This window comes from Ixodes scapularis, unplaced genomic scaffold (assembly GCF_016920785.2).
Source record: "Ixodes scapularis isolate PalLabHiFi unplaced genomic scaffold, ASM1692078v2 PGA_scaffold44__24_contigs__length_19508400, whole genome shotgun sequence".
NCBI classification, from domain to species: domain Eukaryota; kingdom Metazoa; phylum Arthropoda; class Arachnida; order Ixodida; family Ixodidae; genus Ixodes; species Ixodes scapularis.
Window position 1 is genome coordinate 15330090 of NW_024609873.1, and position 23411 is coordinate 15353500.

General features: G+C 41.3%; 1 pseudogene; it reads left to right on the forward strand.

The window, feature by feature from the left end:
* The first annotated feature begins 364 nt into the window (after positions 1 to 364).
* Positions 365 to 21408, forward strand: LOC115331000 (annotated as a pseudogene).
* Positions 21409 to 23411: the final 2003 nt, after the last annotated feature.

A 23411-nucleotide genomic window follows, 5' to 3' on the forward strand; every position in this document is an offset into this window, starting at 1 on the left:
AAATTCGTCGTAACCATTCGTTTTATACGAGTTTCGCGTCGTGCGTATAGCCCTTTCCGGCCGATGTGCACGACGTAGTGAGTATTGCTTTACTCTTCCATGAAACTCTCGATTTACCCTGCAAAAACTGGTGTTGTCTAGAAAACTACGCCACTACCCTTTTCTGTTGCGAGACCCGTGCAACGGGCTTCTCCGAAATGCGAATCTGAAGCATTCGCTGAAGTCGAAACATCATTATCGCATGACCATAGCGCGTAAACAAAACAGGTTGTTTGAACAGATTTCATCACACTTCGAACACATTTCTTGGTGTATTTCAGACTGGGCTGTCTTCATGCTTTAGCCCAGTCTTGGGTTTACCAAAATGCTTCAAAAGTGGTCGGTGAAAACCACTTTTGCAACTTTGCACCCTCTTCTAAGTAAGAAGGACATAGTTCTAAGTCAAAATGTGACGATGTATCAATGAGAACTTGATTGGACCATCATGTCTGACTACAACTTTATTTTAGTGTGGAAACGAAAAGGTTTGCCGTGGTGGAGTTCCTCAAAGAGAAGTGTGGAGGCTGTCCCGTCGTCATGGGTCATCGAGGACAAGCGAGGCGAGCAGCTATGCTACTGGCCTGACAACATGTCCGGAGTGGAAATAAAAAAATTATGTGAAAGTGTCTCACATTCCTGATGGAGGGTGGCCACGCAACACTGTAAGGATTTTGCTAATATGCAGTGGGTTCTCTTTTGTTGTTTGTACACCTCTACATATTTTGTTAAATCATGTGGATTTATTTACTCTTCGTTACCATACTTGTTCACATCAGCCTTCATTGCGTCCCTCTTTTGAAGTGCAGCTGCTCTGTTCTCTTCAGTGAGCTTTATTCTCCTGTTGGTGACAAGTTCCCATTTACAGTAATGGTCATAGCAGATTTTTTATGCACTAAAATTGAATGTCAAAAAACATTGGGCATTGCGGGGCATAAACATGTTTGGCAGAATTTCTAGCCTGTGCTACAGCTCTTTATTGTCTTCTTTCACGAGCTGTATATACCGTAAAATACGAAGCAAGCGCCCATTAAAATTTGGAGATAATCGCGAAATAGTAGGGGATGGGCACTCGTTAGGTCATCAATTTTAGATATATTTGTACTGAGCATAATTTTTTAGATGTTAGAAAATTGGTGGGGTGGGGAGATGGCCGGTATTTTAAGGGTATGTGCAAAGTATGATTATAGTTCAACTGACAGTTTGTGTAGCGAAATATGTACCTGTGATGTCTCGTCTTTTGTACATTGAGACTCAGGTTCTGTCCAGTCAAGCTTCAGTCCATTATTGAGGGTGGGAGGGTACTTACGGTCTTTTATTCTCTGTACAGACACCTACAAGAAGGTGAAATCAAAGCAGGTGAAGCCGAGACTCTTTCCTGTCTTGAGACAACTGATGCTGGCAAACCTGATGACGAAGGTGATACTGTTTACAATTCTGAAAATTGTGTTCGAACAGAAAAGTACAATATTGAAATATCCCGTGTCATCGCACCCCCCTCCACCTCCTCCTCCTTCCCAGTCTGGAATTCACCCAAAAAGCTGGGGTGGGAGATCAAGGTAGAAAACACTCAAAAAAAGCTCATCATACCTTTTTGCTTTGTGGTAAAGCCCAGCGGGACAGGAGATATAACAAATTCAGACAGAGTTATGCTTATGCCCAAAACTCATTTGAAACAACAAACCAACACACAGCCGAAAGTTTGATCCTTGTAGCTAGAGAGACCAAACCTCAGCAAACATCTTTATAGTTACCAGATGTGTGCTGTTAGACCAGCAAACATCTCGTCACTATAGATGTTTGCTGGTCTAACTGAATATATGCCCCGCATACCCCTTCTGTCAATCTGACTTGTGAACACCTTCAGGTTCCTTGGTTGAGGGACCATTTCTTCTGTCAAAGTGTGCTTAAAGCCGCAATCTTACGCCTCTAGCCTTTGCTGGCGTGCAGGCCTAACAATGAACCTTGTGGGATTTCCCTCGCTGCTACCCGTCTCGGAGAATGATACAGCACACCGGTTCAACAACACGTAAATATTCAATGACCGCTATCGCCTGCGCCGCAATCCCAACAGCCCCCGCGCATCCGCTGCGACGGCCTTTTATCAGCGGCGGAGCGCCGCTCGCGTAGCCAGTTGCCCTTGGCCCCCTCATGGTCAAGATGACAACTTATGATTGTCGGAGGGGCAGCCTGGGCCAACCGCTTGGAATCGCCAGGTTGCCCACAACCTGCACGCCAAAAAGAGTAGTAGGAGGAAAAAAATTCAAACCAAGTCAACCAAGCGATAATCAAGAGAGAGTGGCAGCTGGGAGAGCAAAGTTGGGCATTTTGCCAATTAGGAATTGCAGGCTCTTGCGCAAAGTTTCTTGTTTGCTGTGTGTGCAGCCTGCATACAACACGGGTGGCCGGCTGCACTGCAGCAGTGTAGATGAGGCATCCTCTTCCTGTTATTCTATTTATTTTTCTCTGACAACGATGACACTTGACTGCACAAACCGCAGTTGTGACATCACAGGAGAATGCCTGTGTGTTCGCTGGGGGTATTTTTTGCGGAAGGCATCTTTCGGTGTATTTTAGGTAAGTAATAGAATAAACTTTCCTTTTGGAAACAAAAAGAAGGTTCGGCCTGTTACTCAAGCTTTTTTTTTCTTGGCTACAACCCTTCTTGAGTCTTGTGCACAGACAACATTCCAGAAAAAGGGGCATTTGCTGACCTCGCAATCCACAGATTGGCTTGTTTATAAATGCGAAGCATTTCTGGTCGAACCCTTCTTTATTTACGCGCTGGTTGGTCGCTGGGTTGTGAGCTCCCGTCCAGAATCATGTATGCACGAAAGACGCCAAAAGGCCAAAACGTATTCGAATGTCGGCACAACGTCTTGAAAAAAGAAAAATGAAGAAGGGAAACAATAATCAATGGGCGGTACGAGGAAGGCGCAGAGAACCGAACGTCGGTACGAGCTTTTGAATAAGGAGAATAGCAATCAACACCCCCAGAGAAATTTACTACACCCCGCCCAGATTTAGAATTCTGGGTAACTCCCTGGATGACGTGTCCTGCGATCACGCAGAGATGGGCAAAATACATGCAAATATGTATCGAAATACAAATACAAAATACTTCGTCAAAAATGTATTTAATTACAAATCTAAGTACATTTCCAAAAAAGCATTTAAGTACAAGATAGAAATACAACCAAATGTATTTGGTCTCCTCCGAATACTTTTTGTACTTTTCTGGGTATCTCAAATTCTGAGATACCCAGAAACCCTGCAACGGGTTTCTGGGTATCTCATTTTAATTTTGCATCGCACACTCGGGAGTTAGCGTGCGAGGCTCTAGTAGCGAAATAGAAATATATTCACAAAAAAAATGAGAATAAATTATATATTAAGCTTGGACGTAATAGGTGAAAAAAGTACAGAGTTTCAAGCAGCTTTTTTTTCGATTACATATTACATCGATTACATACCAGCAAAAACCGAGACGACCAAGACGCGCAGCACTAGCTAGAGAATTTTTTATTGTTGCAACTCGCACCTGTTACGAAAATCTGAACGACCCGCGCATTTAGAATGATCCAGGCAAAAATATGGATGGAAATCAGGCTGGAAAGCATCACAAGTTGTGAAAGGCACTTATTTAGCCAGTCTGCCTGTGAACGTCGATTTCGTCTCTATTCTTGCCCTGGACTAGCACCGTAATCACAAAGTCACTAAACGCTTGTGCTTGGTTGAGAGGCACTGCATTCGGTGCATAACGTAGTTTTCTTCCTGCTCTGGACACTGAAAATAAATTTGAAGGATGTATTTTCGCCCACAAAATTGTATTTAATTACATTTGTATTTGAAATACCCACGTTTCTGTATTTAAATGCGCACGTCAAATACATTATTCAATTTGTAATTAAATACAAATGCAAAATACACAAAGTATTTGAAATACGTATTTCAAATACTTGTATTTGAAATACTGTCCATCCCTCCGATCACGTATGATTAAGCAACTTTGTGTTGCGTGATGATCATGTAAGATTAGCACTAACCTTAGGACTAATTTACGTGCTTGCACGACACAAGTCACGTAATTACGAACCTCTTAATTCAGCGTAAAAGTTTCAGGTCAGTTTCACAGCAGTTATGGAGAAACATTTACACAGTACAGTACTACAAAATGCTTCGCATTTCAAAGAGAAACTGTGCAGTGACTTAGCCATGACTTTTTACATATTGATCGTTCCATTCCTTTTAAAAGGGACATACAAAAACACATTTGCTTGTGAACAAAATATCATTCTATTATTTCATTAGATTTTCTTTGGCACTAGCGTCCTTCGACCTTGGGTTCACAATAATTGTCGAGGATGAACGAAGGAAAGCTTTCTGCAATCTCCTTCGTTTTTATGCTTCACTTACTCCAATCTTGCAATCTCAGTATCGAGGAGGACAAAGCTTTTGTAGGGGCGGACAATGTCTTTGTATTTTATAGAGTATGTGGTTCTTTCCCATAAAGTGGGGTGGGCGATGTCTTGGTGATGATCAATAGCTCGGTATATTGCGACAGGTTGATTGCACAATTAATAACTCTTGTTTTAATTTACCTTCAGTAGCAGCCGGCGGATCTCAAGACAGTAACGCTCCCAGCAGCACACACGGTAGAAAGACTTTGCCAGCCCCGCGTGAGTGTTCAGTACTACACCACAAATTTATTGTTGGAATGGTTTTGACTAATGAATAATTAAAATATTATGTTCCTTTCATCGTATGTCAATGGCATGCAGTTGAGGATGGCCGGCATGAAATAGAAAACTGCACGCAAAAGGAAGGAAGGAATATAATAGACAGATGACATAAAAGTATTCCAAATTCTATAGCCTGCTCTAGTAAGATTGATGGCAGATAATGCGACGTGAGAGCACAGGTCTCAAGCATGATTTTAAAACAGAGCACTACTTTTACGTCTCCATCATAAGTATTACCACAAGAGAGCCATGGAGACAGTTTGGTCAGTAGTGGAGACTTCACTAGCAAGCCTGCACCTGGAGTCACACATTTCTCCAGCATTTGCAGTGTGAACTGATTTTAAGCAACATTCGAATAGTCGCATCCACCTGTGACCAAAAGAAAATGTATCATGAGACGATTGGAGCTTGCGAGATGTCGACAGCACTTTAGAAGTTGCTTCTTTTGAAAAGTTTGCAAAACATTGTCTTCAGAGAAGCTAAATATAGTGACTATACATTCTTAAATATGGTGTTACGGTGCTATAATTAAGACAAAATATAGATGCCGGCCAGCTGCGGTAGGAACATTTGAGTATTTACTGAACAGCCGCCGCAGCACGTGCCCGAACATACTCTTCTATGTTGTCTGTATCGGTATATACCTTAAGTCGTGTGATCTCTCTAGAGCAGACAATTCTTTGTGGGAGTGCAGGTTAATTAAAGCATATTCATAAAACCATTTCTCTAGCATAATTCTGAGCAGTATTTTAGTATAACCAGATATTGCAAGTAAGGGGTTTGATTGTGCATTGAATATTGAAATATTTACCAACTAGAATTTATGTTTTTTGTTTTCAGAAAGTACTACTACATGGAGTTTCTAAATAATGTTTCGACTCTAAAATCGCCCGCAAAAATAAGGGACTTGACGTATGAAGGGAAACTTACCTCGAATAGATCTTTTACAGGTCGGATATGCACATTATAATTTTAAGTGTCAATTCTGAGTACAAAGTCGTATTTTAAAAAATACTTCATGCTTTTAAATTGGTCCAGTTTTTTTATTTTCTATTTTTTCACACTAGAAGTAGAGACTTAAATCTTTAATGGGTGAATGCGAGTAGTAAAATGTGTATTCAGGTTAAGGTGTTCATATGGGACTAGTAAAATGCGTATTCGTGGTAAGTTTCAAATTATGTTCAGTTGCTTATTTTTGAGTCTTTCAAAATAAAGTTACAAGCTAAAAATAATGACCCGTCAAAAATTGGCGACTGAGCGTATAAGGTTGTAATTTATCTCTAATACACATTTTACTTGTTCCATTTACACGTCAAAAATTTACCTGTAGTTCAAGTGTCTAAGTCCGAAAAGTATAAAAAAATAAAAACTCACCAATTTAAAGCTTCTTTATTTTTTGTGCTTGGAATCGAGACAACATTATGCGTAAATTCGACCTGTAAGGGCTTATCCGAGATAAGCTTCTACTTAGTACGTCGAGTCCCTGATTTTTGCGGGCACTTTGAGTCAACTTTCTTTGAAATGCCCTGTAGATTCCGTGTTACACTGTAAACGACTTTTTGTTTTTTGCTAGGTTCGTTAATTTCGTGGTATTGGCAAATCTGAAGTTTTGGAATTTTTGCAGGTACTAATTTTCGCAAAATGGAAGGGCTTTTGTTCTTTATTCGTTCCGGAGACCTATCTTTTTGCGAAATTAATGAAATTTAAGTACCGGGGAACATCAAGACTTCTACAGTACTTTCTGACATTTTTGCATTGCATAGTTTAGGAAAATTTTATAATCGGTCAAAATTAAACAAAGTTGTTATTTATAGTTGGAGGTCGTCTTGGCAAAGCATCCTCTCAAGGTAATAAGCATTTCACATCTCGCTCTATACTTCATTTGATGGCATTTACATACCTACCTTTTGTTCTCTAATACATGCACTTGAGGCTTAAAGCGGCATTAAAGTGGTTCCAGAAGGAGATCATTTTTATGTTATATCGTTTAAAAGGTATTAGTACATACAAGACCTAGATTGAAAACAGCGTCATCATTTCGAGACAAAAAAAATCATGCGGACTCTTTTTTTCTGGCGAACTACATTCTCTGGACCAATGAAAGTCCTACAATACGTGCAGATTCTTTACTATTTTGTTATAATTTGTTTTGAAAAGAGTGATGCGCACACATTTGGATAAGACTCCGCTTTTTGACTACGGGCGATGCCACCGCTTGCAATTGGCCGACAAATGCCCTTCGTCGACCACTTCACTCTGGGAAATTTCCCAGGGAAAAGGCGTGTGGGTGATCTTTGGGAATGTTTTTAACATTAAAATATTGCGTGCAAGATTGTAATTTTGGGTTAGTTACAGTGCTTGGAGTGTGTAGAATGAGTTATCGCCATAAAAATGTGATTTCAAAAATCCCTTCAGTGCCCTTTTGCTTTTGATCTTTGCCATATGCTGGCATTCAATGGAAGATTCTATCATTCGTAGAAAGCCAGAACAGAAATTAATCTTTTACAACCCTAGACTCTAGAACAAACAAGTTTGACAACAGACGCAGTTCCATTTTGTTGTATTCCTGAGTTTCACTTTGTAAAAGATGCATTTCACCAGCTCGCCTGCTGCCTAACTACTTCATAATCAGGGCATCTTTTAATACATGTGAAGGTTTGGTTTTTTTACTGTTGTTTCCTTATTCTTAGCCTCACTTCGGGGAGATCATTTCCTTGAGCCAGGCAAACAGCGGATGAGGACGGAGCCACAGCTGGTGACATGTGAGTCTAGCATTCAATTTCTGAATCCGGCGCCAACTGAGAGGGGGGAGGGAAGAAAGGTAATGACATTTTACACGATATGTCTGCTTCAGGAGAGAAATATATTACATGCAAGACATTGGGACAATGGCCGTAATATCTTTGTGTGCCGAGGTTTTGCTGGAAGCTCGGCACCGTGTGCTATCTCACATGTCTGTCGTATGGGAAATAATATGAATGTGTGAGACATTCAGGCAAACTGTTTTGTCCGTTCTCACACAGCATGAACACTCAGAATAGGTTTGTGACCTCTTGTGAAAAGAATAATTATTTTTTGATGAATGGTAAGAATTGGTGTTTGCTATGGCTGTATATATACAATCTTGCCATGTGCCTTAATGGGTGAATCCGGCTATTTATTGAGCAACCCAAGCAAAATACATTCTCTGTATACCCAGACGTTGCTGTTCCCGGCATAATAGTTTGCACCCCTACATTAAGATTCGTTATTGAAAAAGATGGCGATACCCAAATCAGCATTCACGTTTCACCGCGCTTTCTAGTTGCATGACGTCACAAATGAGCATTTTTCTACTCAGACAGGAATCCTAAGGAACACATTACCTCCCACTTTTTTAGTGTTAATGAGCAAGGGCTTTCACACCATTCATTATGCACCATCAATCATTTTGTAATCAGTCGGAAGTTGTACAGCCTAAACAGCGAAAAACAGACATCAGATATAAGCATTGGTTCGATGCTGCCAGTGACGACTTTCACTTTGAAGTGAACGCCAGATTTTCATATACTGCCGGTTGCCATCTTCTGACAACACTGTCAACTTGGCTGCTATAGCTTGCAGTGCATGCTGCAAGTCAGATTTAAAAATTTAGGATATTGATTTTCTTGTTTTTTTTTACAAGGTTATTCTTTAAGTACAATTTATGCTTATGTTTCTGGCACTGCATACTTGCTGATAGATTTGTTCAGTTGTTTTGGTCGATAAATTTTGATGTACTATTGCAGTCGTAATTTTAGGATTTTTTAACATTTAGATGGCACCTGCTAGAGCGACAATATTTTGGCCCATGATAACAAGCATCTGGCAGATAATTTTAAAATATTGCCCACTGCTTGGCTGTTCTTTTGGGTATTAGTTATAAAGAATTTGATGTATTGGTTTCCAGTCTAGCAGGGGCTACTGAATTCTGGTGATGAGAGCACAGCGTCAGCAGAGGCGCTGGAGCACACTACCACTCGTTAGTCTTGTAATCACAGATTTAGTCGTGTGCTACTTATTATAGCTAAGCCTTTTATCCAGGTTGCTGAGCATCTTCAAAGACATGAAAACTTTCCATAAATACTGAGGTAATGATGTCAGTCGTGAATAAAAATAAGGGCAATCTTCGGCAAAACAGTCAAGGTGATAATGGTACCATACTCATTTCTTAACCTTTGGTGGTGCATAACTAAAGTTACGTGTTTTCGGATAAATCTGAAAAAACTCCGAAGAACACTCGCCGGTAAAGTTTCTGTCAACTCGGATTTATCCGAAAAACAGAATTCCTAGGTCACAGCGACAAATAAACAGGAAAAAAAATACGGAGTTTTACAACTAAGCTTTATTAGAGCACAAGGTCAGTGGTCCCGAGGAGATGCTACTTTAGTTTCCTTTGAAATTTGAACTTGCTGGAAAAAAGGGGTTTGCTTTCTAACACGTTGAGATTCCTTCGGGACAGCGGGCCATAGTACCTGGACGGTATTTATGTTGTTTTCAAATTTTTAAATTTTATGCAGCAAAATAAACTTTGTATTTCAAAGAATTGGGAATCTAACAAAAATAAACTCCCATAGACACCGAATCCCCAGCGAAAAATAAACTGCGAAAAACACTGTCCGAATTTCACGTGAAAAAAAAAACACGGAATCCTATACATAATGACAAAAAATAAAGCAAAGAAACGTGTGAAGAAGGGTTGCCAAATTTGTGGAATGTCTATGAGGTCCCATCGACGTTCGGCAAAGTGTATGTTGAACAAACCAAGCGATGTTTCAACGATAGGGCGAGGGAACGTGCCTTGTCTATCAAGACTATCTATCAACTACAGTGCGTCAGATGCCCATGTGCCCCTACCTTGCATGGGTCGAGGATTCTTGGCAGGCTTAAAAATGAAACTGAAAGGTACATTTTCGAAGAATATAACATTAAGGCGAGGGAAGAGACAGGCTTAGTAAGTGCTCCGTCAATGCATCTAACGAATAAGGGCTCCACATTCCTGCGCCGTGTTCTCGTATGTTGTGTGCTCCATGTTGTCGTATTCTTATGTCCCTGTCTTTAAGGCGCTTATTCTACATGAGGTGTACATATTTACTGTGAGGAGAAAAGGAGGCAGAGGCCCCTAGAACTGCCACTTTTCTCTAGAGGATAGTGCAGTAAACTTTCAGTTTCCTTTGATTTTTGTTTTTTAGAATTCAGCTGACGTGGAGTACGGCTTTTGTGCTCCTCTGTACTAATATTATATTTCTGTCTTTTTGCCGGTAGATATATGAAATAATCATTCTGTTAGGCAAATTTGAGCTTTTCATGGGAGTGCAAATTAGCTTAATTAATTTCAGAACAAAATGCGTTGGAGAACAAATCTCGTTAGATATATATTCAAAATGGAACTAGAACAATTGAAAACGAGCGTGTTGGTTAATAGATACAAAACTTGAAAGTATAAAACAGAGAGGACGAGGACGAGAACAGGACATCTTTCAAGGTACATGAAAGATGTCCTGTTCTCGTCCTCGTCCTCTCTGTTTTATACTTTCAAGTTTGGAACTAGAACCTACAACTTCCCAGAAAAGAAAGTACTATTTATTGCTTCGTTTCACTCTGAACTTGTCGTAAACAACATTTAAAGGAAAAGCAATAAACCCTTTGTGAAATTCAATCAGTCCACTTTCATCACTATGATCATCATCTGAAAAAATGGCATAAGTTCCGTACTAATAGCGGCCTTCTGTTTACTGGTGAAGGAACAAGTTGAAGAGACTTCTAAGCTGAGTATTCAAAGCCTGTGCATTCGAGACGTAAGCACGATGCGAAGTAGGAATTGAATGCAAGAACTGCGTAGCAGCTCATTGCTAACTTGGGCCCAGTCAATTTGTTAGTAGCATACACTCGATTTAAAAGCACGTTTAGGTATGGAACTTTATCAAGGCGTCTATCTGTGTTGGCGCTGCGTTTTGACTGGTTGCATCTTTGTGGCCAACAAGACTAAAAGAGATGATCGAGAAAGAACTGTAAACAGTGAAGGGCACATTTTCGTTTGCCCTTGACTTGTGAAAGTGACGGTGCCCGATAAAATACTGCAGTCTACAGGTTTATTGCCGCCATTACTACAACAAAAGTTGACCCTCTATTTCAGACCCCAGATGGCACTGAATTTCAGAAAGGGTCTTTTCAAATTCCTGTAATAAGATAAATAAACATCCCAAACAAATCGGTTTAATAATTAACGAGAATAATAGCGAAAAAGTTGCGATAGGAAATACATAGCGATGGGGGCTGCGATAACCTCTGAACGTTTGGTTCTTGATTTTAATGCTTCGGTAGACCTTACTCCGTAGGAAGTAATAGAGTAAAACCCTTTTAAATCGAGCATCACAGGACCGACAAAAATATCCGAATCATTCGAAAGTCACATAGAATTAATAACAACACAAATATTGTTATTTCTGTGGCGTATTCTTGATTTACGCATGTCGTGCAATGGCCTTCTGCTTTTTTGCAGAAATGTGTGCTGTATGTCACGCGCACCTCAGTGATTGAGAATGTCTTAGCAAAATTCCTGAAACACGGCAAGCCTTTGTAGCATCTTACGGTGCGATGCAGCAAAGGCTCCTCACAAGTCGACCTTGGCCGAAACATGCTTTTCACCGGTGGCTTGTACATCTACGATAATCTCATTGTTTTGGGTGCACACTAGCTCCACCTTTATCTCATTTATTGGAGATCATCAATACGATGCTGGTTACAGCTATCGTAATAAGGCATGTCCATTTTCCTTCGTTCCTTGAAATTGTGCTGCTCTTCGGGGTTAGTTCAGGTTAATCATTGCCATGCTCGACTTCCTTCCAAGTCACAGGCAGGCAGCATACGCTAATGAACATGTTGCTGAGACCATGTTGATAGTTTTAATGATCTAGTTTCAAATTAACACGGATCAAATGAACAAGGCTTTACCATACTGTAAATTACTTAATTTTCGAAAGTCCCTAGGTTCCGCGAATGTCCTACAATTCACAAAAACTAAATATCACAGACATTTCCAGTAAATATTTAAACACATTGGAAGCAACATTCAGATCCTACCACGTTGCAAAAGTTTACACCGACGAAAATTTAAAATGTTTGAGCTTTGACTGATATCACGAAAAATTGAGGTGTCAGTCTGTGACTGCAAAACGTTTTAAGACTACTCAATTTCTTTTTTGTCACATGCGCTCGCTATGGTGCCCTAGGGCACTCTTTTATTTATTTTGCTTGAAAGCACGATCGGTCAGTCGTTTGGATAATTGTTCCATCTCCGCTGACTTCAGAAATTATTTGTGTTAAGTGACATGGTTACCTTTAGCTCACCTGCTATGTGTTTACCTGTAGTGAATGCAGGCTGTACACGCACATTGCAGCAAGAGCGAAAATAATTACCAGTGTTTTTCGTGATATGACGAATTTTCACAGAGCTTGAATAAAAATTACTGGTATCGCTTTGATGACACAAGATACGATCACAGCCAAAATATTACAAAAAGAGGACGACGCAATCCCAATTAATAAATATATTAAAAATGTGACCTACTGCGCCCATCTGCTCCTTAGCAGGACGCCAGTGGGTTAGGGATCGCTGAAGCAACACTCGGCTGGTGGTCAACATCTCGAAACTGCTAACGTGATTGGGCCATTTGCACGTGGTGAGGGGTGCGTGTGATGTCATTGTATTCCTTCTTCCGGTAGATTTCCACTGTTGCCGTTGCCCCCGAGCTCCTAGTCTCAGTTTTGTCGATCATGTCCTACTACTAACAATACCGAGCCAAAAAGTACATCTTCTAATTCAAGGACGTTGACCGCACTAAAAACAGTCGCAATCCCAAAATAGAAACATAAACCGGAGTTGCGCTTTAAAGAAAATAGAGCTTGTAGTAGGAAACCTTTAAATTTGGGCAACTTCCAGTCGGCATATAAAGCAATCTGTTATTTTCACTCAACCCATGCTACAGTAAATTTTCAATGTGCGACCCTGACGAAAACAATCTTGCATATACTTAATTAGTCTTCAATAGCATTGGCTGTAGCTTACTGCACAGCAATCAATTGTCATGGAGTAGAGTTGTCTGTGGTGGAGTGTACATAGGGGTACACCCTGTTATTTTTACCCTTGCAGTGACTTTAATGAAAGATGGTTATTTTATTTGATTAAGGTTTTGTTTCCACCGTCTATTTTCTGAAAAGAAAAAAAGAAGTGCCATAGAATCAAATCGAATTCTGAGGAGCTAAGTCATAAGCAATATTGTCACGAATAAACAGGCGAGGAACCAAAGAATAACTGGGAAAACGAAAACGTTTAATGGGGGTGAACTTGTGCCCGAAAATAAATAGGAAACAAACGATAACAGCAAAGCGTCGCGGGCGTCGAGGTCGCTGAAAGAGCAGAGTCGAACTCTGGGGCGAAACTGACTCGACAAGGTCACGGGCGGCCTCTTATATAGAGTGAGTCACTATCTCGAAGATTCGGCGGAGAAGGTTCGGGCGTAGCGCGCTCGGGGCGAGAATGAACAAGCACTTTCCAGAACAACAAAAGCAGGGATAAACGTTATCAAGAAGTTATCAAGTTCTCGTTTATTCTTGCTTATAGAAGCAAGAATAAACGAGAACTTTCTACAAGTCCGTGACCCTGCGCGTTGCAATATTTCATGTACATACGAATAGTGCTCATTGCTAACATATCTAATGCTTGATTTGCTTTGCTTATCATTCAGCCTCTGAAACCCATCTGCTCAAGATCGTCCTAGTAGTCCGTGCTCGAAACAAGCACATTGAGCAACACAACGGGGAGCTCTTGGCCACGATGGGGCAAGTGCTCCGGCACCTGGTGGTTGTAGAGCAGTGTCCGGAAGCAAGGCCACAGGAACAGGCCAGACCCGATGTACCCGAGCTCTTCGAGATGCCAATCTCTACAATGGAGGAGTTTTGGGCTGCTGATAAGCGCCTCAGGAACGCCACAGACAGGGCACTGCTGGCATTTATGTCTTTTTTTTTTAATTTCTAAGTTATGAATAAGAACAGCTGTTATTGTACAGTTCAGGCACGAACACTTCTCACTAAGCGGTCGGTTTATCGGTGGGTCAGTTTGTAACCACGTACAAAGAGCGTCACGCAAAACCAAGTATAACAAATCGTGTTACACAACCCTACTTCACACCTAATCATATGCCCTTACTTGACTTCTACTATACCAGAGCAAGCAGCAGCAGCAGAAAGAAGACAAAGAGGATAGCGTTAGTTGCTGTGTCTTCCTTGGCACCACAGATCTATGATTGCTTTATTGATACTGATAGGTGGAGTCTGTCCATTAGCAGAAAAAAGTGTGGCAGCAATAAAGTCTTAAAAAAAGAACTAAATAAAGGCCGCGTGTGCTCCACTGTCCCTGAGCCTCCACGACCTCCTGTTGACCCCCTACTTGCCACCGCTGCCCCGTCATTTAAGCCAGCGAAAGAACATTCTTCATGCCTCCTTTGTCTACGACTATGAGTTTTTGACAGGGCATTGCCGCACGGGCAGAAGGCACTAGAGTTTTCGTAACAGATTTATCGTAACTGAAACAGGTTTCGCATATAACAGTAAACAAAGTTTGAAGGGCCACAGAGTAAACTGAGCTATGTAAATGAAATGGATTGTGAATTCTGTCCATGGCTACTAACAAGCAGTGTAGGTATGCCCATAGCTGCATAGCACATGGTAGCCAAGCAGATGTTTATAATCACAAACTTATGATGCCATCAAACCAGCATGTGAATGAGCAGGAAAGGTTTTTGAAAATAAAACTACAAATGCTGTTGCAATAGTGCACAATAATGGAGACTGTTGCTTGTCAGCCCTTCCCTGACATCCTGATCCTCTTATTTCTTATGCTGTGTCTGTGTCATTCTCAATAACACTAGTGAGGGATGTGACAAACATTAGCTTCTTGATGGACATTAGCTTCACTGGATTCAAGAAGTGCAGCATCTAGATTGCACTGGACAGCTTCATGGATATCATACTGTAAACAAGGGGTTCTCAAACATTCTGGTCCCACGGAACCCCGGTAAGCCTAAAAAAATTCCGCGAAACCCCCCAACCCCCTCTCCCCCCCCCCCCCCCCCCCCGCCCCCCAACCTCCCTCCATGCATTTTTGCCGACAGAGGGGCAACACAAGCACAATCTTAGGCGATCTTTGCTTCTGTTGCTTCTCACATATCCCCATACTGATCGCGATTTATATACAAAGTGGAATGAAGGCACTTTGCACAATCCTGCCGCGCGGCATGCCCGGCAGGATTGTGCAATTTGGGTGTTCGTGGAAACCATTTTGAGAATCCCTGCTGTAAACGACCCTTTTTCGCGTCCTCAATATTTCGCAATTTTTTTTAATTCGTGGCTGCTAATTTTCGCTAGGTGGTACAGTCTCAATGTGTTTACATTTTACCGGAATTGTTTGTGAGATCTATTTTTCTGAATTTTAGTCGAATCACAATATTTGCGAAAATTAGAGCCTTGCGAAAATTAAGTCATTTACAATATAAAACATTGCCTTCACCACTGAGCAGATTCAGACGAGGCTCCTGATGTTCGCTCTGGAAGTTTGAACCGTCAAATAATGACGCCACAAGTGTGATTGACAAGCAAGATTTTTCCAAATACGCAGCAAGATAACCATTGCCTTCGTTGGTTTAAAATAATTACGGTTGACTCACATTCGAGCATCTTTGTTATCTTTTGTTCCTTCTATAGGATGAGGATCAAGCCACATTGCATGCAATGTGGCTTGCCACATTTACGTGGCATTCAGATTATTTTATTCTTTGATGTGTTTGTGCCAGTTTACCTTCTCGACATGTCGAAAACTGGTTCTGCTTTTCCGGGAGGGGCAGCTGCTTTCCCTGGGCGAGAGTACCTCTTTCCCGAAGGTCATTTAAGACATGGTGGGGCGGCTGCTGTCCAAGGAGGGGCAGGAAAGATTTTCACTCCTTGGAGAGCGGTCTAAGCTCTCGTTCAAGAGCACAAACGTGTGCAGTGTCATCATCGGTAAGAAATTACTTAAATTTATTACTAGCTATTAATTAGATGGAATTTATATAACAGCATATATGCGCCGAATATGTTTGCTAGAAAGTCTTTAAATATAGGTACTCCGCAATGTCTAAGACGTCAATTCATGTATTTTATATGATTTATTTACATTCTCTATCATTAATTCCTTCTATGCATGTAATCCTAACGCTTCGAAATAAGCGTGAGAAAAAGATTCTGTTTGCCGTTTGGTTAATATTTTGTAATGTTTTTCAGGTTAATTATCAAGTGAATATAATTGAGGTCTGAAGTCCTGAGATGTTAGTGTTTTTTAACCAATCGTACGGTTGAAATTCAGTGGAGTTTCATGTGAAACATCGATACGCTTCCGTAGGAATATGCTCTAGCATAAACAAATTCACTACCTCCCTATATGTGAGACCGGCATTAACCTAAATTACCCAGAAAAAACAAACTCTGCAAACGATTTTGAATTTGGAAAATGCCATATTTACATGCACTAACATCAAGAGGGTATTCCCAGAAAGTTTCATTAGTGTGCACTGCAAGGTTAATTTTTTATAAATTATTTTCGGTCCACCGATGCTTAGGGAAAGGTAGAGGTTGGAGCACTTTAAATGCATTTTTCTCCATTCCACTTTTTGGCACAAATTTCACTTTAGAGAAACTGTCATTCTGTTATTATGTAACTTTGATTCATTTTTAAATTTTTATGGGGTGAAATTTTAAGGGGAAGATAGCTATAAACTTCCACTTTTATTTTTGTAATTTTTCATGCTAAAAAGTGTTTGACGAAGAATGGAAACTTAGAAAACAGTATTTGTGTTTATGTGACTTTTTTTCATGAAAGATGTTATATTATACATATATAGCCCGTCCCGCGTCATTCTGCGGAATGACGCAGGACGGGAAGGACGTGTCCGCCTGCGCTCCGCAAAAAGACGTATGCGGCTCGTGCGAGGCTCGCTTCTACGCGAAGCAGCAGTTTCTTGTCTGCTCGGCAGGTTGCAATCGCCGTTTTCATTGTAAGTGCTTGAACGTCACCCATGAAGAGTACAATTTCTACATGAAGAGTGGCACGAGCGCTTTCAAGTGCTCGGGCTGCACCCGAAGGAGTAGTGCGTCACCGAGGAATGACGCCGCTGCTGGTATCGGAGGTGTGGTTCCCGCTCCTGTGGCGTTCGTCGAACCATCGAATGTGACGCTCGATGACGGTTCCGTTCCGCCCGCTCTGCTACGCCTGATCGAAAGCCTGTCAAGCAAATTGGACATCGTTACGGCAGAACTCAAGTGCCTTAGGGCGGACAACAACAGCCTTCGCTCCGAAGTGCTTTATCTCGGTAAAAGTGTTCATGAACGAATGCCTCTCCCGTCTTCTTCATCAACCATGTACGCGTCCGTCGCAGCGCTGCCGCCTGCTGCACCAACGTCAGTGTTGAGACCTCGAGCTGCAGATTCGCTTCTCAACGCAGTTTCAGGGACGAATCTGGGTGGGGCTGGCTTGGAATCGAGTTCCTCGAAGGGTGCAAGAGCTGCGGGTGAGGAGGACGCTGTGGACGACGGCTACACAACGGTGGGGCCCCGACGGCGAACCAAGCCGTCAGCTGGAATAGCTAAACCAAGTATGGTGACCGCTGTCCCTCGGAAGAATCGTCGTTGGGCACTTTTTGTATCTAGGCTAGATCCGGATACGAGCGTGGACGATGTTCTTGCACTTATCGAACCTCTTGTAGCAGGGAGGCAGGTCCTGTGTTCAAAAATGTTTACACGATTTGACACATACTCTTCCTTCCACATCTCGGGTGACGAGTCAGTTTTCAACGCAATTAACAAATCCGAGGTGTGGCCTGAAGGTAGTATTTTTCATCAGTTCTGGGTCGACTGGGCAAGTGTCGTGTTCCTACTGATGACGGAGTAGAAACCGTTCATGACGCACAAACTTAGCGTGTTTTTCCAAAATGTACGAGGCCTGAGGACTAAGGCCGACGAGTTTTTGTACAATTCAACTAATTCAAGTCATGATATTATATGTAATTCTGAAATCTGGCTTTGTGATGGTATATCAGTCTCTAGTTACTTCAACTCCATCTACACGGTCTATCGGAAAGATAGAGACTACTTGTGTACGGGGCAAACGATGGGAGGGGGCGTGTTAATTGCAACTAAAGTTTCCGTGGCATCGCATAGGCGGTTTGATCTCGAAACTTATTCAGAATGTGTTTTGATCGAGATTAATGCAAGTGACGGATTTAATTACCTGATAGGAACGTACTATTTTCCCCCGTTATCTGATGTAACCACTTTTATTCAACATTTTGAATCTCTCGGTAAGCAGGTCGATTTTGACAAGTTTCGTGTTCAGATATACGGAGGTTTTAATCTTCCGGGTGTAGAATGGTTCATTGCAAGCTTTAAAAAATAATACGTTAACAGCTAGAAAGGCCTTTTTTTGTTGTCTTTTATTAACTTGAGTGGTCTAGAACAATAAATTCAATACCGAATTGCGCAAGTAATATCTTAGATCTCGTTCTTTCAAATGTCCACACTCTAAGCTTAAGTCTGGCTTCCGATCCTTTGGTACAAGTTGATAAGTTTCATCCACCTTTAATAGTCCAGTTATCTCTCCCGTGCAAGTCGCGGATATCGTCAAAACCATTAGCTTCAAGTTTTTTAAAGAGAGATTACTTTGGCTTGTATAAATATATTGAAACTTTCGACTGGTCTAGCGTTCTCGCCATGTCTGATGTCGATCGTTCTACCGAGACTCTAACGACAATTGTAAAAGATGCCATCGACACTTTTGTACCGAAGCGTTCAACAAAGCCATCCAAATATCCTGAATGGTTTTCCAGGGATTTAAAATGTTATTTGGTCAAGAAAGAACATTTCCACCGTCTTTACAAAAAATGCGGCTCTTCACGTATGTACACCAAATTCAGTTTATTTCGGGCCTTGGCGAAGAAACTGTTCAAGCGCGATAAACGCATGCATCTTGACAGCGTAGAAAATAGCTTGTTTCGCCGCCCGAAGACTTTCTGGAAGTTCACGAAGCAACATACCCGTGACGTTAGTCCTATCATCTGCTTACGTGCCTGTTCAGATAACGCCCCGGGTTATGTTTCATCACCTCATGAAGTTGCGAATGTTTTCGTTGATTATTTTGCCAAATGTTTCTTTGACAATCAGCAATCCGTTCTACCGGAGGATAAGGAGCTGATTTGTCACGATTTTTTGAGTTCCATAAGAGTGGACTCTCTTGATGTTGCCGAGGCGGTAAGAAAGTTAAAACCCAAGTTTTCTTCTGGCGTAGATGGTGTACCAGGCTTTGTTATCAAAGGTTGCGGTCAGCTGTTCATTCCTATTTTGAAACACATTTTTAATATGTCACTCAGTTCAGGCGTTTTTCCTTTGCTCTGGAAAAAAGCAGTTGTTCCTATCTTAAAGGTGGTGACGCATCTATAGTTGCGAACTGCCGTCCAGTTTCCCTGCTTTGTGCTTTTTCCAAGGTTTTTGAGATTGTTGTGCATAGCAGGATGACTTTTTATTTCCGTCAAAAACTAAGGCCCTTGCAGTATGGTTTTTTAAAGGAAGGTCTGTGGAAACAAATTTGTGTACCTTTTAGATTACTGTGTGCCGTTTGTTTTAAACAGAGAACAAGTAGATGCAATATACTTTGATTTGTAAAAAGCCTTCGATAAAGTGAGTCACGTGTTGCTTTTGTCCAAGTTACATCTGTATGGTGTCTGTACAGAATCGTGTAACTGGATTAAGAGTTATTTGTCTTCTCGATCAAATAGTCTTCGGGTCGCTGACAGTTATTCCAAAGAGTTTTTTTCAATATCACGCGTGCCCCAGGGTTCAATTTTCGGTCCTCTACTGTTTTTAATTTTTATAAATGATATAGCGTCATGTGTAAAGAACGTTGAACTGCTTTTATTTGCTGACGACATCAAGTTGTTCAAGAGTGTTCACTGTCCTTTAGATTGTGATCTGATACAACATGATGTGTCTAATATAGCACAGTGGCGTAAACAAAATCAGTTATTTCTTAATCCTTTAAAAACAAAAGTGATATCTTTGTGCAGACGCCGTGCGATCATAAATAACACATATCATCTTGAGGGAAATCCGATTGAACGCTTGTCATTTGTAAGGGATCCTGGTGTGTTCATTGACTGCGGATTATCTTTTAAAACTCATGTCTCTTTTGTTGTCAGCTCTGCAATGAAAGTTCTAGGATTTATATCGCGTTTGACCAAGCATTTTAAAAAGCCCCATTGTTCAATACATCTTTTTCATTCCTTAGTGGTTTCAAGGCTCAAGTTTGCTTCTGTGATTTAGAATTCAATTTCTTTAACACAGGCTTTGATTATTGAACGTGTGCAAAAACTATTTGTTCGAAGTATTTATGATAGATGGATTGTACGACGCGTGTATTATGACTATGAATGCTTACTGAATAGATTTTCGTTGAAGCTTTTATCACACAGAAGAACAGTCCATTGAGTTGGTATTCCTGCATAAGATCATTAATGGGGCCATTGATTCTTCATGGCTTATTAGTGAAATCCATTTCCATGTTCCTTTCCGTGCGACGAGACAGCTCCCCTGTTTTGATATTTGCTCACCATGCCGTGTGTCACCTCTTTCTCGTTTACAGACATTGTATAACAGCATTGTGCCACCTCATATTCACATCACCACACCCCTGCCTACATTTCGCTGTCAGATGGACGAACTTCTGGTCACTTCATAGCGCGTCACTGTATATGCATATCTATTTCTTTTTAATGAGTAGGAGTTTTATTTAAGAGTTTTTATTGTACGAGTTGGTGTACCTAAGAGAAGGCCGCTCGGCCGTTTTAGGGCACCCGAAAATAAAGATTATTATTATTATTATTATTATTATTATTATTATTATTATTATTATAGCTATCTGGTCTGAACTGTCCCAAAGCAATCTAGCACATGGAAATGACAAAATTATAAATACTTTCAAAATTATAGTTTTCCTACGCAGACACGCCCACTTTCATCTTTGAACATTTGTAATTTTTGTTTGTACTTCACTCAGGTGAACAAAATTTGCCACAAACGTTATCAGCATCAACAAAAACAAAACCTGTAAGTGTCATTTAAATCGGACAAGTGGTTCAAACATTCACTTTTTTGGGTAGTGACCCCCCTTAAGGGCATTGTTTTTTTAATAAAAAAAACACTAGTATAGTCTGAACAGATCCTGACCAGTACCTTCCATGGAACTAGTATGCAAGATATTGATTTGAACTATCATTTTACTAATCTGTATGATTCAATAATACTTTTTGCAGGGGCAATACGAGCCCGACTGCCGTCATATGTTATGGAGGCAGCGGAGAAGAAGCTAAGCAGGAACCTTTCGGGGGCACCTGACAGAAAAGGCGGCAGGGCCAGGAGGGTCTCGAAAAAGTCCCTGCCTGTCGAGGCTCAAGAAGCTCCTGCGTCCTTGGCCCCCTCCTTTGACGAGGAGCTGGACCCCCTTCCTGAGTTTCCCCACCACCAGTTTGATTGAACAAAACACCCCTGTCATGGTAACAATCTTGTATGTTCCTGTTATGTATATACACTGTAAAAAAATCCCGTCAAATTACTGGAATTGCCAGTTAAATTTTGATGCCGGTACAATTTTCGTTGTGTTGCATCTTACGTGCAAGACAGTAATGAAGCCCTACGGTTTTTGCCCGTAACTTGACCTATAGAGGCACGGCAGAAAACCGCAACTCTCATGCACGTGATCCACATATACGGGAATTGTTCCGGCATCAAGCATTAGCTGGCGTGTTGTCCACAACTTGCGATGGCAAAAAACCGTAACACTTAATGACTGAGCTGCACGTGATGTGCAACGACGGAAATCGTTCCGGCATTGAAAATTAGCTAGCGTGTTGTCCGTAACTTGCAACGGCAAAGAACCGTGAATCTCAATCACTGAGCTGTGCGTGATGCGCGATGACAGGAATCGTTCCTGCATACAAAATTAGCAGGTGTGTTGTCCACACCTTGCAGCGACGGCCAGAGCCTCTGGAACTGCTAGCTGCAGTGACTTAACAAAATGGACGTCTCAGTGAAGAATAAATATAGCATTTTACCGCTATATTTATTGGTCACTGATGAGATGTCTGTTTTGTTAAATCATTGCAGTTAGCAGTTCAACTGGCACTGGCCATTGCTGCAAGGTGCGAACAACACGCCAGCTAATTTCTCATGTCGGAACGATTCCCGTCGTCACGCATTACGTGCAGTTCAGTGATTGAGAGTTACGAGTTACAGCGTTCTGCCGCGGCAAGTTACAGACAACACGTAAACTAATTTTTAAAGCGGGAACAATTCAAATTAGATATCTAGTGCCCAGGGAATGTGACTAGGCTGTGGGCCCAAGCTACTTTCAGGAGTTAATGCCAGCTGCGCATCCCAGAGATTAACAGCTGCTTAAACACTGTGTTAGAAATTGCAGGGAAGTGCACACAAGTTATAGTATTAAGTAAAACACGTTTATACCTTTATTCTTCAGAAATAATTAGTGGGCCATGTCCAGCTTTCATGTGGAGGGCAATCTATAATTTCCTGAGCAATCAAGTAGATATGAAGAATTACAGAACCTGGAAAACAAAGCAAAAAGTATGGAATGTGGTTAGGTCGTGAACAGAATGTGATTACAGAATAAACCACCCAATTTCCGTAAACTATGAGTTACATGTAAGCGCATTGAAAGAGCCTCAGCTGAACTCTGGCGGGCACTAAACAGTGAAACCAACTTGTGACTTACGATACGAAACCGTTTTAACGCGAGAAGTTCGAAAAATGCCTTTGAAGACAGAATTGCCGTGCCCAATGAGTTACTTCAAGCCTGCTGTCACGAGTTAATTTCAGAAGTTACTGTCAACTGTGCCTCCCAGACCTGATTAAAACCATGTTAGTAGGGTTGTGCGAATATTCGGAATTTCGAACAGTAGTTTCGAATAATATACTATTAACTATATTCGCTTTGAGAAGAACTGCACTATTCGTGTTTTTCGTAGTGTTGGCTGCGGCGGGCTAGTCCCGTTGAGTGCGCTTCTTACCGAGCACCATTGTACTGTGGAGAAGCAATACCCGCAGAAGCGAGCTTTGCGTGTGTTGCTTTTCTGCATTACAGGAATGCTCGGTAAAAAGCGCATACAACAGTATAACCTGCCAAAATAAACACTGGGGAAAGTAGAAATTCGCAATTGCGTGTTTGGAAGAAAAGCATAGTACATTGAACGCGGGATCGTGCACGCGTGCCGGCTGTATTTGAAAATAAATGGAAAATTTTTGAATGTGTATATCTACTTCGTGGTAAAAGTTTCAAAATTAAACTGACTGTTATGCAAGAGTATACTATTCTTAGGCAGGGATGCCCTTACAACCTTCGTCTCTCATGCGCGATTCATTATTTTAGAGCGCAGATCTTAGGCGCCCGTTTCCGGCTTGAGCGGCGTTAGCGTCGGCGTTATCGGGCATTGCATTATGGGACGTTTCCTATAATTGCGTCAC